Source organism: Enhydra lutris, unplaced genomic scaffold, assembly GCF_002288905.1.
Source record: "Enhydra lutris kenyoni isolate GAN:26980312 unplaced genomic scaffold, ASM228890v2 scaffoldscaffold8, whole genome shotgun sequence".
Taxonomy (NCBI): Eukaryota; Metazoa; Chordata; class Mammalia; order Carnivora; family Mustelidae; genus Enhydra; species Enhydra lutris.
The window spans coordinates 6,949,913-6,968,345 of NW_019154092.1; positions in this window are offsets into that span (position 1 = coordinate 6,949,913).

The following is an 18,433-nucleotide window of genomic DNA, read 5'->3' on the forward strand; positions in this document are numbered from 1 at the left end:
AAAAATGGGCAGAAGTCATGAAGACATTTCTCCATAGAAATGGCTAATAGACACATGATAAAATGCTCCACATCACTTGGCAACAGGGAAATACAAATCAAAACCACAATGAGCTATCACTTCACGAAAGTCAGAATGGTTAAAATTAGCAAGTCAGGAAACAACATATGCTGGCGGAGATGCGGAGAAAGGGTAACCCTCCTACACTGTTGGTGGGAATGCAAGCTGGTGCAGCCACTCTGGAAAACAGTATGGAGGTTCCTCAGAAAGTTAAAAATAGAGCTACCCTATGACCCAGCAATTGTACTACTAGGTATTTATCCAAAGGATACAAACATAGTGATTCAAACGGGCATGTGCACCCCAATGTTTATAGCAGCAATATGCACAATGGTCAAAATGTGGAAAGAACCCATATGTCCACTGACAGATGAATGGATAAAGAAGATGTGGTATATATACAATGGAATGTTGCTCAGCCATCAAAAAAATTAAATCTTACTATTTGCAACCATGTGGATGGAACTAGAGGAAATTATGCTAAGCAAAATAAGCCAGTCAGAGAAAGACAAATACCATAGGATTTCACTCATACGTGGAATTTAAGAAACAAAACAGATGAACATAGGGGAAGGGAAGGAAAAATAAAATAAAAACAGAGAGGGAGGCAAGCCATAAGAGACTCTTAACAATAGGAGACAAACTAAGGGTTGCTGGAGGGGAGGTCGGTGAGGGGATGGGGTAACTGGGTGATGGGATCTAAGAAGGACACTTGTTGTGATGAGCACTGGGTGTTACATATAACTGATGAATTACTAAATTCCACCTCTGAAACTAATAATACACTATATATGAACTAAATTGAATTCAAATTTTAAAAATTTTAAAAAGAAAATCTGATTCACAGGTGTAGCAAAGTCTTGGACTTTCAGCACAAAGATCCTTTCTGGGATCAGCATAAACTGTGCTATTAAATATGACATGAGTAACAGTGGTAGCAAAGTTTAGGTTAAAACATTATTACATGACTGAAAATGGTAGTCTAGAGAACTCCAGAACCACTTCCCCCTAACCTCTCCCCCCAACACTAAAGCAATGATTAAGCTAGCAAAACCTGTCAGAATTAACTCTTAGGATCTCTGGACTATAATTTAATAACTTATACCTGGGGAATGATTAAAGAAGGAAGAAGTTACTGAAATTGAATAGGAGATAATGGTGGCATTTTTCCTTACCTGCCCGTGATGGTCCGTGCCCCAGCATGACAGCAACCAGGAATCCATGATGCAGCTTGCTAAAACCAGTAGGAGGGGTGTGGGCCTTGTTATCAGAGGGTTGTGTCTGTGGGCTTTGATCTGTCTGGTGACTCCTAGAGCCTTATCCCTGGGGAGGTTCCTGTGGGGGTCCTAGGGGTGGGTGGAGATCACCTTTGTTTTCCTACCTTGGAGTTTTCTCAGGGCTGGATGGCTTCCTAGGCAGTATTTGTCAAGTGCCTCCAAACACAAATACAGTAGAGAAGCCACCCCCCAAAGGGCAAGCAGCAGACCAAGAAACCAGGGAAGGAAAAGGCTGGGAAGGAAACACCATGGCGAAACAAGGGCTTTAAAAATCTCCTGTGTATACCACAGAATCTAGAAGGCCATGCTCATGCCCAGGGCTAGATAGATGTTCAAGAAAGACTGAGAAGACCCTGAACTTTCCCCTCTGACTGACCATTAGGTTCTAGATAAATGGGAAATTAAGGTTAAGATTTGCCAACAGCCTGGGTAAATGTGGAAAGAGTGTCCCAACAAAAACCACCCTGCAAACTCAGGATTTTTTTTTTTTTTTTTTTTTTTTTTTAGCTCTAGGCATTTAAGGAAATCTGTCTAATGACAAAGCTAACAAAATACAGAATCAGGGGCCACCTGGGTGGCTCAGTGGGTTAAGCCTCTGCCTTCACTCAGGTCATGATCTCAGGGTCCTGGGATCGAGCCCCACCTTGGGCTCTCTGCTCAGCAGAGAGCCTGCTCCTCCTCTCTCTCTCCTGCCTTTCTGCCTACTTGTGATCTCTCTCTCTGTCAAATAAATAAAATCTAAAAAAAAAAAAATTATTTAAAAATACAGAATCAGTTACCTTGAGTAACGATGAATACAGCCTTTACAAAACTCATTTAGAGTTTACAAAACTCATTTTAGAAATGAGTCATTTAGAAAAATGACTTTTCTTTTAGAAAAGTCACTAAGCAGGGGCTCCTGGGTTGCTGAGTTGGTTGAGTGGCAGACTCTTGGTTTTAGCTCAGGTTGTGATCTCAGGGTTGTGAGATCCGGCCTCACATCAGGCTCCACGTTCTATAGAACATACTACCCAACAATAGCAGAACACACATTCTTCTCAAGTACTCATGAAACATTCTCAAGGATGGCTATATGTTAGGCCACAAACAACCACATAAAATTTAAAAAGATTAAAATTATACAAAGTATCTTCTTGAACCATTGTGGAATGAAACAAGAAATCCGTAATAGGAATAAACTGGAAAATGCACAAATTTGTGAAAATTAAACAACAAACTCTTAAACCACCAACGGATTGAAGAAAAAATTGCAAGAGAAAATAAGAAAATACTTTGAGACAAATGACACCAAAAACATCACATACCAAAACTTACGGGTTATGGTAAAAGCAGTACTCAGAGAAATTTGTAACTATTGTAATAAATGAAATAAAGTATAAAAATGGATAGATTAAAAGTTAGTTCTTTGAAAAGATCAACAGAATTGAAAAACTAAGAAAAAAGAACAATGAAATTACTGAAATAAGAAATGAAAGCATCAACTCTGTAGAAATAAGGATTATAAAATAATACTATGAAAACTTGTACATGACAAATGAGATAATTTAGACAAAATGAACAAACTCCTAGAAACAAGACACTATCAAAACTGGCTGAAGAAGAAATAGAAAATCTCAATTACCTATAAGAAGGAAAGAGTTAAATCAGTAATCAAAAACCTGCCAAAAAAGAGAAGCCCGGGATGGTGACTTCTACCAAATACTAAAAAAATTAAACCTAAAATTTTCTCAGATACTTTTAAAAAATAGTAGAGGAAGGAACACTTCTTAGCTCATTCTATGAGACCGGCATTACCGTGATACCAAAGCCAGACAAAGACATTACAAGAAAATGAAAACAATAGGGGTTCCTGGGTGGCTCAGTTGAGTAAGTGTCTGCCTTTGGCTCAGGTCATGATCCTGAAGTCCCAGGTTCAAATCCCACTTTGGACTCCCTACTCAGTGGGGAGTCTGCTTCCCCCTCTGCCCTTCACCCTGCTTGTGCTCTTTCTAGCTCTCTCTTTCTCAAATACATACATACATACATACATACATACATACATAAAATCTTTAAAAAAAATGAAAATGAAAATGATAGACCAACATCCGCAATGATTATAGACTAAAAATTTCCAAACAAAATGCTAGCAAACTGAACCTAGTAGCATACTGAACACATTATACGTAATGATCAAGTGGGATTTATCCCAGAAATGCAACATAGGAAAATCAATCAATTCAAAACCCTACATTAATAAAACAAAGAAAGAAAAAACACCCCACGAACACCTCAAATGGTGGAGAAAAAGCATTTGACAAAACCCAATACCCTTTCATCATAAAAACACTCAACAGACTAGGAATAGAATGGACAGTCTCAAAATGGCAATAGGCATTTATGAAAAACCCTACAGCTAACATAATGCTACTCCATGATGAAAAACTGAAATCTTTCCAGCTAATATCAGAAACAAGGCAAGGATGCCTACTTTTGCCACTTTTATTCAAAATTTTATGCTCTATCCAGAATAGTTAAGAAAAATAAAAGGAAGAAAAGACATCCAAATATAAAGAAATAAAACTATCCATATTTCACGTATGACAATCCTACAACATCCTTATAAGAACTATTAGGGCTAATAAATGAATTCAGCAAGTTGCAAGACACTGGATCACACAAAAATCAGTTGTATTTCTATATACTAGCAATGAACAATCTAAAGGGAAGTTAAAAAAAGCAGTTGCATTTTTTATAATAGCATTTAAAAGAATAAAACAGTTCTGAATAAACTTAACTGAAAAGGTACAAGACTTGTGAACTGAAAACCACAAAATATTGTTAAAAGAAATTTGAGAAGACCTAAGTAAATTGAAACTCATCTGTGTCAATGGGTTAGAAGGCTTAATACTGATGGGGTCCCTGGGTGGCTCAGTCGGTTGAGCATCTGATTCTTGATTTTGGCTCAGGTCATGATCTCAGAGTTGTGGGATCAAGCCCCAAGTCAGGCTCTTGCTCAGTCGGGAGTCTGCTTGAGATTCTCTCCCTCTGCCTCTCTCTTCCTTTCTCTCTCTCCCTCTCTCTCAAATAAATAAATACATCTTAAAAAAAGAAAAAAAGACAATACTGTTAAAATAGCAGTACTCCCCAAAGCAATTTACAGATCCGGTGCAATTCCTATCAAAATTCCAAGAACCCTTTTCTGCAGCAATGGAGAAAGCCAATCCTAAAGTTCACATGGATTTGTAGAGCACTCTAAACAGTCAAAACAATATTGAAAAAGAAAGGCAAAGTCGCAGTATTAATATTTCCCAATCTCAAAACTACAAAGCTACAGTAATCAAAATAATGTGGTATTGGCTTAAGGATACTCTATAAATAAAGGTATACATGAGATCATATTCATATAAATCATGGAATAGAATTGAGACTTTATAAATTATCTATACATCTATTTTTCTATTTTTTTAAGATTTTATTTATTTTTTTGACAGAGAGATCACAAGTAGGCAGACAGACAGGCAGAGAGAGAGCGGGAAGCAGGCTCCCTGCTGAACAGGAAGCCCGATGTGGGTCTCGATCCCAGGACTTTGAGATCATGACCTGAGCCGAAGGCAGAGGCTTAACCCACTGAGCCACCCAGGTGCCCCTACATCCATTTTTCAACAAATCTATCAAGGCCATTTAATGGGAAAAGAATAGTCTTCTCAACAAATTTGCTGAGACAACAGGATATCCAAATATAAAAGAAGAATGTTGGAACTTTATCTCACCCCATATACAAGAATTAATGCAAAATGATCTGAAGGCCTAAATATAAGAGTGTTTAAAACTATGAAATTCCTAGAAGAAAAGAAAGGAGTAAATCTTTATAACCTTAGATTTGGCAATAATTTCTTATGTATGATATCAAAAGTATATTTGAGAAAAGAAAAAAATATGAATTGAACTTCATCAAAGTTAAAAACTTTTGTGCATCAAAAAACACAGTCAACAAAAAGGAAAAGGCACAGAATCAGAGAAAATATTTGTAAATCATATATTCAATCACGACCCAAGATCCAAAAGATGTAAAGAACTCTTATAACCCAACAACTAAACGACAAATAACCCATTCAAAAGATGCGAAAAACTGGAATAGACATTTCTTTGGAGAAGATGTACAAATGGCTACTGAGCGTATGAAAAGATGTTCAACCTCAATAGTCATTAGAGAAATGCAAATTAAAACTCCCATGAGATACAAATTCACAAACACCAGGATGGCTATAACAACAAAGAGAGGGAAATAACAAGTGTTGGCAAGGGTGTAGAGAAATTGAAACCCTCATACATGGCTGGTTGGGACATACACTGATGCAGCTGTCCCTCGATCAGTTCAACATTACACTATGACCTAGCAATTCTACTCCTGGGGGCGGGGGGTACCAAAAGATTTGAAAACAGGTGTTCAGACAAAAACTTGTACACAAATGCGCATGACAGCACTATCTGCAAAAGATCAGAGTTGGAAAAAATTGAAATGCTCAGGAGCTAATGAATGAATAAGCAAAATGGGATATGCAAGAGAATATTATTCAGCCATAAAAAGGAATGAAGTACTTGATAAATGTCCCAACAGGATGAACACAGAAAACATGGTGAGTGAAGAAGCCAGACAGAAAAGGTAACATATTGTATGAGCCCATTCAAATGAAGTATCTAGAATAGGCAAACCCATAGAGACAGAAAGCAGATTAGTGATTGCCTGGGGCGGGTGAGGGGTTGGTAGTGGGGTCATGGGAGTGGTTGCTTAAAGGGTGATGAGAGTGCTTGGGAACTAAGTGGTGGTGATGGGTGTCTAACACTGTGAGCACTGAATACTTAGTTTACTCAGTTAAGTAGTTAAAATGGAGGATGTTAAGTTACGTGACTTTAAGCACAATAAAAACCATTATTATCCAAATGGTAATTTATAGGCATTGTCTACACTTCACTGGGTGTCATGTTTTTCTGAAAGTGAATATCAAAATGCACAGATAACAGGTTGCCTGAAATGAATGTTATTTCTGTTGTTTTATCAATATTCAATGGCAAACGCTTGGAAGCCAGAGTCAGTGTACAAAGCACTTGGTATTTTTCACAGTGCTGCTTTCAACAACCTTAAAGTAAAATGCTTCATGGGGAGGAAAGAGGCCCCCTGGTGCATCAAAGCCCCAAAGCCCCAAAATGTATGACGACAAGCAGCATGACCACTGTAATAACTTAAATTCTTGAACACCTACCCTGAACCGAGCACATTCATCATTTCTAATCTTTACAACAGTTCTACAAAGTGGGTACAATAGAGAACCCATGCCGCAGAGTTGGTGGGGGGATGACAACTGGCCCGCTGATACCAAGGGTGCGTTAAAATGAAAATATTCTAGATGATGATCCAAATATATCTTTGAACATTTTATTTTAACTGAAAACATATAAACTTACATTTATTCATTAGTCTTTTCATAAGGAGCTAAGAATTTGCTTTGCCCATTGTTCATTGATTCCTTTTGTACAGCTCACTTATAACATGTGACCCAGTCTCCCAATTTCCAATTTGGCTTTCTTCCAAGAGAAGGGAGAATTTCCAAACACTTGTGAAATTATTAGAGCTCAGATTCCTGCTAGATTGTTACATTCCACCAACCCAGCCAATGACATAGAGTTGTCTTATTTCCACCTTACCCAGCAGGAACATTTTTCATTCCCTTTTCATACTGTCTTCCCAACACATTCAATGTCAATTTCACGGAGACAACAATTTTCTTTTGAGATTTTTTAAATCATTATTTTGTTTATTAATTTTTCTCTTTTCTAAAATTTTTTAAAAGATTTTATTTATTTATTTGAGAGAGAGAGACAGAGTGAGCAACAGAGATAATGAGAGAGACCACAAGCAGGGGGGAAAGGGAGAGGCAGACTCCCCACTGAGCAGGGAGCCCAATGTGGGACTCGATCCCATAACCCCAACAGAAGGCAGATGCTTAACCAACTGAGCCGCCCAGGCGTCTCTCTTCTCTCTCATTTTAAAAATCAGCTTTGAAGTTATAATGACAATAAAAAGAAAAGCAAGCATAAATAAGCGTGGGAGGGGCGCCTGGGTGGCTCAGTGGGTTAAGCCTCTGCCTTTGGCTCAGGTCATGATCCCAGGGTCCTGGGATTGAGCCCTGCATCAGGCTCTCTGCTCAGCAGGGAGCCTGCTTCCCCTCCTCTCTCTCTCTCTGCCTGCCTCTCTGCCTACTTGTGATCTCTCTCTCTGTCAAATAAATAAATAAAATCTTTAAAAAAAAATAAGCGTGGGAATTAAAACAACTTAATAGGTATACAAGTCAGGGGTAGCAGCAGAAGTGTTGAGTATACCCCAGAGCGATCTAAAGTCAGACTTCTCAAACTTGAACATGCACAGGAACTACCTAGAGAGGGAAATCTTATGGAAATGCAGGTTCTGATTTAGGAATTCTGCAATGGGGCTCGGGATTGTGCCTTTCTTCTTTCTTTCTTTTCCTTCCTTCCTTCCGTCCTTCCTTCCTTCTAAGATTTTATTTATTTATTTGAGGAGGGAAATCACAGAGGGAGAGGGAGAAGAAGCAGGCTCACTGCTGATCAGAGAGCCCAACTCAGGACTCCATCCTGGACCCTGAGATCATGACCTAAGCCGAAGGCAGACACTTATCCGACTGAGCCATCCATGTGCCCCTGGGACTGTGCAATTCTAATAAACTCCCAAGTGACACAGTGCCACTAGTTCACGGTCCATACTCTGAGAAGCAATGCGGTGAGGCTCTCCGTGGCATTAGCCAGGATATTTTCTGGAGGGAATGGGAGAGTCCATGTCACTGTGAAGTCGCAGTCACTGTGAAGTGCAAGTCTGCTCTAAAAGCTTCAATTTCACTAGGTTCTGAATCTCGTTCTATAAATGCGGAAGCTGAACACAGAGAAGCTGAAGGACTTACCAGTGCAGGCAAGTGGACAGTGGGTGAGCAGAGACTCAGACAGGGCTCTGTTTGGCTCCAAAGCCCGTGCTCTTACGACTGGATGTCCGGCACAAAAACCCAGGGAAGGGCTGCAGGAAATGAAGACCGCTTTTCATCACTTGCTCAGAGGAAACAGCAAAAAGGAGAAAACAGTTTCCAGGGAAAGATCAGTGACTTTCTGGATCTTATACAGATCATTAGAAGGGTCAGCTAAAGGTAAGAGACCTCACATTCTCTTCCTTAAATGTACGTATTGTCACAAACATTTGGGGCTTGCAGGGTTCTCATGAGTTCTTAATTATTTTTATCACCACCATTTTCTCCAACACCCCGGTGCTCTTCAAGTGAATTGCAACCAGAAAGTGAACATATTGGCTCTCTGTTGTCTGGAAAAATGATCAGAAACTAGGCACAAGTGAACAATTGGGCATAATACAGTGATGTTAGTGCCTACATCATTCCTTAGAAGAAAGGTTCCTCCAGAAATAGAAAGTATTTTTTTTTTCCATCAGGCTGCTCATTTGAATTCATATTCACTGCCTTATTATGCTGAAAATTGCACATGACTTCTTTGGATCTTTGGCTCAATAATCACTTTGATGTTTTATTTATTGATGCAAAAAGGGGACTTGCCTTTCAAGTTCGTTATCTCTCATTTCAATGGAATTTTTCAAAGTATTAAGAAACTAGCTGCAGAGTACTGTCTACCCAGTTTGGAATTGGCACAAGATTCTGAAGTGTTATTGGTGCCCCTGGGTGTTTCCTGCCATTTAGTTTCAAGCTAATAAGGAAATGCAGAGGTTGGCTAGAGTTTTCTATGAATATTGTAGGTAGACATTGGTGCTGGAACACACTCAAAGGAGTTCTTCAGAGAATGCATTTTATCGTACCAGGAACTTTGTTTTTTTGACTATTGAACTCATTTGAATTTAGAAATCAGAGCTATTTCTCATCTTTGACCAGCTCTTTTGTGAAGTCTGAACTTCCATGTTTATGGAATCTGTGACATCATTCAGTTATTTCCAAGGCAAAAAAAAAAAAAAGTAATTAAAAAGTTTAGAAAAAGCCAAGGAAGAAACAATATAAAATATAATATTGTTTTTGGAGGTAAGTCCTTTGCCCATTTTTGAAAATTGAGTTATTTCCTTTGTGTTTGGCTATTGAGTTGTATTTTATAAAGAATACGTACTTTATGTTTCTTAGATATTAACCCCTTATCAGATATATGATTTGTAATATTTTTTCCCATTTCATAGCTTACCTTTTCATTCTATTGATTTTGCTGTGCAGAAGTTTTTGGTTTGATATAGGCTCACTTGTTTATTTTTCCTTCTGTTTTGGAGTCAAGAAATCATTGCCAAAACCAATGTCATGAGGATCTTCTGTTTTTTCTTAGGAAATTTACAGTTTCAGGACTTTAAGCTTTTAATCCATTTTGGTTTGAATTTTGTGTATGGTAAAGGATCCAATTTCACTCTTTGGGTGTGGATATCCAATTTTCCCATCACCATTTTCTTAAGAGACTGTTCCCATGTAGTCTTAGTACCCTTTTCAAAGATCAGTTGACTGTATAAATCTGAGTTTATTTCTGGGCTCTCTATTCTGTTCTATTGGTCTGTGTCTTTACGCCCATGCCACACTGTTTTAATTACTGTAACTTTGTAATATATTTGGAAATCAAGGCGTATGATGCCTCCAGTTTTGTTCTTCTTTCTCAAGACAGCTTCAGCTCTTCAGAGTCCTTCGTGGTTCCATATAAATTTTAAGATTATTTTTTCTATTTCTACAAGAATGCCACTGAGATTTTGAAGGAATTACATTGACTCTATATATCTCTCTGGGGAGTATGGACATTTTAACAATATTAATTTGTCCAATCCATGAACAGGGATGCCTTTCCATTTTGTAAGTCTTCTTTAATTTCTTTCATCAGTGTTTTGTAGTTTTCAGTGTACAAGTCTTTCACTTTCTTAAGTTCATTCTAATGTGAAAAGCAAGTTTTGGAATTGGAGAAAATATTTGCAAACTATATATCTGACAAAGGGTTAATATTTGAAAAATTATAAGGAACTCTTATAACCCAAGAACAAAAAATAAATATCTTGATTATACAATAAATAATGAAAAGAATTATGCACAATGACTAAGTGAAAATTATTTCAGGTATGCAGTTCTGGTTCAGTATTGAAAATCAAAAATCTAATCCATCACATCAATAGGGTAAAAAAGAAAAACCACATGATGACATCAATAGATGCAGTAAAAGTATTTGACAAAATCCAGCATACATTCATGATAAATACTCTCACTAAACTAAGAATAGAGGACTTGATTAAGTCCCCAACTTGATAAAGACTATTTACAAAAACCTGCAGCTAACATTATACCTAGGGTAAGAAACTCGAAGCTTCCACACAAAAATCAAGTACAATGCAAGCATACCCCCTCTCACCATCACTTTTCAATATCATACTAGATGTTCTAGCTAATGCAAGAGGCAAGAAAAGGAAATAAAGTGTATACGGATTGGGAAGGAAGAAATAAAACTGTTCATAGTTGACATGATCATCTACATAGAAAATCTAAAAGAATCAACAACAAAAAAAACCTTTCAGGACTAATAGGTGATTAAAGCAAGGTTGCAGGACACAAGGTTAATACACAAAAGTCAATCATTTTCCTATATACTAGCAACAAATAAGTGGAATTTAAAATTAGAAACACAATACCATTTACATTAGCATCCTAAAAAAACTAATATGTAGCTATAAACCAAAGAGAATATATTGTACAAGATCTCTATGAGGAAAACTACAAACCTTTGATAAAAGACAAAAGGTAACTAAATAAATGAAGAAACATTCCCATTTTCATCGATAGGAAGATGCAGTATTTTCAAAATGTCGGTTCTTCCCAAACTGATCTTAGATTCAATGCATTCCCAATCAAAATCTCAGCAAGTTCTATTGTGGATATTGACAAATGGGTTCTACCATATATAGAGAGAGGGATAAGACCCAGAATAACCAACACAATTTTGAAGAGGAACAAAGTTGGAGGGCTGACACTACTGAATTTCAAGACTCACATTATTGTAACTCAACTGATCTTCGACAAAGAACAAAGGCAAAGCAATGGATCCAGAAATGGTACTGGAACAAGTGGACATCCACGTGCAAAAGAAATGAATTTAGGGGCACCTGGGTGGCTCAGTGGGTTAAAGCCTCTGCTTTTGGCTCAAGTCATGATCCCAGGATCCTGGGATCGAGCCCCGCATCAGGCTGTCTGCTCAGCCGGGAGTCTGCTTCCTCCTCTCTCTCTCTCTGCCTGCCTCTCTGCCTACTTGTGATATCTGTCAAATAAATAAAATCTTTTAAAAAATGAATTTAGACACAGACCTTTCACCCATTACAAAAATTAACTCAAAATAAACTGTAGACCTAAATGGAAAACATAAAACTTGTAGAAGATATAACATAGGCAAAGACCTAGATGACCTTGGGTATGGCAATGACTTTTTAGATAGGACATCAAAGGCATGATCCATGAGAAAAATAATTGATAAGCTGGACTTCATTAAAATTAAAAACTTTGGCTTTGTGAAATACAACATCAAGAGAATGAGAAGACAAGCTGCCGACTGGAAGAAAATACTTACAAAATAAATATCTGATAAAGAATGTTAGCCAAAATATACAAAGAACTTTTAAAATCCAACAATAAGAAAACAAACCACTCAGTTTTTAAAAACGGGCTTAAAGCCCTTAACAGAAACCTCACCAAAGAAGATATATGGATGGGGAAGGAAAATAAGCACATGAAAAGATGCTGCATATCATATATCATTAGGGGAATGCAGATTAAAATGAGATACCGCTACACACCTATTAGAATGGACCACACCAAATGTTGGTGAGACAGAAGAGCAGCAGGAACTCTCATTCACTGCTGATGGGAATGCAAACTGGTACAGCCACTTGCAAGAGAGTTTAGTGGTTTCTTATAAAATTAAATATACCCTTACTGTATGCTCCAGCAAGAACACTCTTTGGTATAGCCAAAGGAGTTGAAAACTCATGTCTACACAGAAACCTGCACATGGATGTTCATAATAATTTTATTCATAATTGCCCAAACTTAGAAGGAACAAAATGTCTTTCAGTGTGTGAATTGATAAACTGTGCTACATTCAGAAAATTAAATATTATTCAGTGCTAAAAATAAATGACTGATCAAGCCATGAGAAGAACACAGAGGAAGCTTACATGCCTATCACTAAGTGAAAGAAGCAAATCTGAAAACACTACATACTGTATGATTCCAACTACATGGTATTCTGGAAAATGTAAAACTATGGAGACAGTAAAATGATCAGTAGTTGCTAGGGGCTTGGGGGGGATAGAATGGGGGAGGGATGAATAGGCAGAACACAGAGGATTTTTAGGGCAATGAAAATACTCTGTGTGACACCATAATGATGTGTACATCATTATGTATGTTTGGCCAAACCCATAGAATGTACAACACCAAGAGTGAACTGTAAGGTAAACTCTGGACTTTGGGTGATAACGACATGTCAATGTAGGTTCATCAGTCCTAACAAATGTACCACTCTGGTGTCCGGATGTGGATAATGGGGGATGGGAGGGAGGGCTGTGCATGTGTGGGGGCAGGAGGTATATGGGAAATCTCTGTACCTACCCCGAAATTCTGCTGTGAACTTTAAACTGCTCCAAAAACTTCATAGTCTGAATTTTAAAAATGGGAAAAGGACTTAAATAAGCATTTCTCCAAAGAGATATACAAATGGCCAATAAGCATACTAAAATTGTCAGGGAAATGCAAACAAAACCACAATGAAATATCACATTCTACATGCTTAGATGGTCACCCATCTATGAAACCACCCCCCCTGCCCACCACCACCACCGCAAACCACTAACAAGTGTTGGAGAAGAGGTGCAGAAATTGGAACCCTTGTATACTGTGGATGAGAAGGTAAAATGGTGTGACCCCTGTGGGAAATAAAATGGTGGTTCCTCAGTTAATTAATAATAGAATTACCATCTGCTCCAGAAATTCCACTTCTGGGTATTTATTCAAAGGAAACAAAATCATTATCTTAAAAAGCTACCTGTACCATGTTCACTGTGGCATTATTTCTAATAACCAAGAAGTAGAAACAACCTAAATGTCCATCGACAGACAAATGGGTAAACAAAAGATAGTATACACACACCATGAAATATTACTTGGCATTCAAAAAGAAGGAAATCCTACAAATGTGATAGCGTGAATGAGCTAGAAGTACCTTCTGCTAAGGGCAATCAGCCACTCAGAAAGACAAATGCTATAGGATTGCATTTACAAGAGGCATCTTCCGAAAAAAACGAGGCAAACTCATATTTCTGTATTCCCTCTAAAATGATCCGATGAGCCACAGAGATAGAAAAACAGAGCTGGTCACCAGAAAGGGGAAAGGACTATTATTTATGAAGGAATGTACCAAAAATTAAGGACAAACAACAAGGGTGAGTGCGGTACTCCAAGGGTAGACCTGGTGGGGAGCCATGAAAGGTATGGGCGGAAGGGCTTCCAGAGAGAGCAGAGAGGGCAGCTCTTTGGAGAGGACCATCAGATAGGAACTGTGGCTCTGGCAGCTGACCCTACAGGGACCCAGCAGGTAGACAGCTGGAGGATAACTCCCCCACCCCTCTCCTTCTGTTTTGGCTTGGACTGCACGTCTATGCCCCTATTGACTGATTTCAGTCAGATGGCGGAGGCAAGGGGAGCCCATGGCTGCTATCTGTATGGGGACCCAGGTCCAGAAGGGTGGAGCCTGGATTTGGACCTGGAGAGCCCAGTGGACAATCCTGCCCAGCTTACCATACGTGCTTCTCCTGGATTTTCCTTGGGGCCTCTTTTGCTGAACGTGACTTTTGAGTCCTTCATCCTCAAGATGTGGACAAGCCTGTCTGTCTGAAATGACCAGCTTATGGCCTGGAGGAGACCACCACCCCACCATGGATGGGAGCCATGGCCGAATATTTGACTTGAGTACAAAGACTGAAGGAAAGTATGGGGAGCTCAAGTGAGTGATTGCCTGGGCAGTGTTTATTTAATAAACACAGGCAGACGTGGCTTGACCAGGACGGTGTGCTAAGCCAAGGCCAAGATGAAAGCTGGCCTGCTCCAAGAATTTGCTAGAACCTACTTTGGCCCCAGAGAGCACAGACACTGGTACACGTACTTCCACCCAGAGGATCCCTTATACTGCACACCAGGTTTCTTCTCAGGAGTTTCAGAGAGTGCATTAAATCTCTCTCCGGCTTGACCTGAGCTGCTCAAATACCTGTCCCTTGAGCTTGAAATATCAAGTGTGTGCTTGTGGATGCAGAAGCCCATCCCAAAGTCACCTTCACTCACTGGTCTGGAGACCTTGGACCAGGAAAGATCTGGCTGAGGAACTGAGGGTCACTGAAGCCTGATGATGTTTGGAAGTTGAAAATGCCCACTTGTTGCAAAGAGGGCATGCGTCGTTCCGTCCAGATGGTTCCCGAAGGCTTCTGGGAGGAAGGAGCCTCCCTCGGCTTCCCTAAGCCTGATCAGGAAGTAATGATCATATAAGAAGCTCGCAAAGTTAAAAGCAGAGGCTGACACTACCCTAGTTTCTACTCTCTCTCCTCTGAAATCAGGGAATGACATATGCTTCACCAGCTTTGCTGTGTCTCCTGGGTTCTGGAAGGGTGGGTGATAAAGTGCCTAAAGAAAAATTGGCTTGTTTGTGGGGAGTTAGGACAAGCATTCTGCAAACCCTAACCGGATTTCCCCGCAAGAATTCAAAAAGGTAAAGTACTAGGGTGTAGTGAAGATGAAACACGATAATGGATGTAAAGAACAGGTTACAACGCCTCAGACACTGCGCATTCGAGAAACGGTTGCTGTGCTTGAGAAGGTCAGGCTGAAATTCTGGGGCGTGAAAAGAACGGCTCCCACAACTCTTTGATTCCCTAATCCCTGACCTCAGGGATCGTCACCTTTATCATCTAGAACCAGAAATTAGTGATGCCTTTTTGATCTTCTCTAGAGTCGGCTGAGGTTTCCAAGGAATCCAATGCTCTATTCGCTAGCCTTACTTTAACAAACACTTCAACAATGGGTCAGATTTAATCTGGAACATGTAGTTAGTGGGAAAGGAGAATTGATTTGTAGATTGGCGAAACATACATACAATTAAAAAACAGAAAGATCTTCACATTGACAAAGGGTGGAAGAAGCATTGAAAATGGACACAAGTGTTCACTGGAACTGGATACCAATTGCTTCTCTTCCTATGTAAGTGGCAACAAACCCTGTAACAAATGCTATGTCTTTCTAACGGGCCATAGTACTCGTACTGCTGTGCTCTCCATCTGATACTGGGAAGACAATTCATTTCAAAAGCTTAATGGATGCAAAGGGCTTTGAAGGCAAAGCGGTCTTATATGTCACTAAGGTGTCTTTTGTTTTCAGGGATAGCAAGGCTGCCACAGTGGAAGGGAGCTCTCTTCTCGCCTATGTGAGTTTCCCCTGCCAAGCTACCGGCTTCTAATACAACGCACAATACTCACTTCTGCTTCGAGATGACACACTCTTTGCAGGAACTTTTTTCTTTTAATGCTCTACTTAGGTGCTATGAGGCTGATTCACTCATCTCTTCCATGTAAGGGATGCTGAGACTCCGATATACTATAGCTCCACTTACCAAATAAGTTGGAGGATAAAACTGCAACATGCAACATGTATTTCGATTTTTCAATCTATGGGAGATCTCAGTTTCAATGAGATAGCTCAGCGTTTCCAGCTGATTCCGGGGCAGACATGTTACCCTGGACCCAGCATGTGAGAACATGGACTGCGTTATTTAGGGAATGGGAAGACATTCTGCAAATGAGTTTCTTAACACACAGTATTCCTCCCTTGCTTATTATAACCTGATTTTCTGAAGGTCATGTCCTCTCGATTGTCCTACATATGCTTCCTCATCTGCTGCAGAAAAAGCTCAGACCTCAAAAGCTTAAAGTCTTCAGGAAGTACAATCCTGAACCTGCCGAGGATCTCTCTCAGCCTTTCCCATCACTTGAGAGGGAGAGACTTCATGAGGATTAAAGAGGCTGGAACAGTCCCCGAGCAGCGGACAAAGCTGCCAGGTGGCCCTCCAGCTCAGGAGGACAAAGATGCAGCTGGTGGTTGAAGAAGCTTGGAGGCCTGGGTTTGCAATGTGTTGCTATCTGTACTCACAAAGCCTCTGGCTTCCAGATTCTAACATAACGGCTCTACGAGATGGATTAAGTGACAGGGGCATGGAATCACTTGGGTGGTGTTCCAGAGGGCAGAGGGGTCGCAGAGGTGGTTGTACAGCGATGTCAGAAACCAAGAGACCCAATGGACACCACGGGTGGCCACCAGTCAGATACTGCAACCTGCTGTCCAGTGTGAGGTGTGGGTTTGGCCAGTGTGTTAGGTCTCCCCTGGAGCAGTATGATTGTGTCAAGTGTCTGTGTCATCAGGTCTCAGTCAATGGAGAAGTGGGAGGGCATCACCTCCCCAGTATTTTCTCGTGATAGTGTTAATTCTACCTACTGAAACCCCAGGAAATGGGGTCGTGCTAAAATAGGAGCCCCACAGACATGCGCAGATCATTTACCCTGCAAGCCAAAGGCTCTTGGGTCATCAAAGGGAATTAAAGGATTCAATTGGTGTCTTAGGACATAGGATTCTCTTACTTATAAGAGAAGAATGCTTATGCAATTCTCAAGAGTCTAGAAATCAGTGAGAAACATTTATCTAAGCTACCTTTATTTCCTCTTGCTGCAGGTGTATCCTTATGAAAGATGTTTGGATTCATGAAAGCTTTAAATGTCTCAGGCCCGAAAAAAATCTGTGTCAGATAGATAAATTCTCTGTGTCAGAGTGAGTCCATTTCCTGTGTGTTTCCACCCACATCGCTGCTCCCCTAACGCCACCTCGGAATGGTCTGCATTTTCCTTTGAGAACAGTGTCCAGAAATGCCCACTTAGATGCTATCTGTTGGTTGCTGCCCTCCATTGTCATGCACCTGGTAAGTCATAGGGACAGAAAGGGGGGGGGGCTACCGTTCTAAACGAAATATTGCAATGTGTGTGGATCGCTTTGAACATCGACTCTGTTTTCAAGATCTATTTAAGGAGGGGGTGGGTTGGAGAATCTCTTCTATTTTTTTGAGAGCTTTCCCTTCAACCCAGAACTGCAGGTCTTACAGTCCAGTTGTTTTTACAAGTGTGTGTGAAACCATGTCGAGGACGCCCTGACCCCCCAGCCTCTCGCGCAGGGAACCTCGGTGCTGGGCGCTGCTAGGAGTTACCCTAGTGGGCAGCACAGGGATGCCACGACCACTGTTCAGGATGACAGGATGGACACCACCTGGAAGTCACAGACGCTGGGCATCTATGCAGATGACCAGATTTGTCATGTCTGCACAAATTACCTTTGTTCCGTACGGGGTGACTGGAGGCTATAGGAAGCTCTTGAGCCCAGGTCCACCTGGAGTTGACCAGGGTTGCCCGAGGAACGACTTTCTGACCCTGACCATCATCAGCCTGCTACCCAGGAAGAGAGGAAGTCTAGTTCCCGGCCAGGGCGGTCAAGGACAGCCATCCTTTAGTTACTTCTTCCACCAAGCCCAGGATTTAGAGTGGAGCTACCTGCCACTAACGTACTGACCCTTATTTGTGTCAATATGACATAACCAAGATGTGATACTTGTGGGTGATACAGCGAGTGACAGGCGTACATCTAATTGTGTTGATAATCTGTGATTAAAATACATACTGTGATTAAAATTCTCTGTAATGATTTCTGGTGTATCAGAAAGTGATACGATCTCATGAATGTCATGTTGTCTCTAAGACATATATACATATGCATACATTATACACATGTAAATACCTATATATTTGGATATACGTGTGTGTGTGTGTGTGTGTGTGTGTGTGTGTGTGTGTGTGTATTGTTTAAAAGTTTGAGTAGCTAAGTCTGGGTGAGTGCCTGTGAATTAAATGGCTATAAATCTATCACTTCTATGACAAATCACTGAGGTATTCTTTA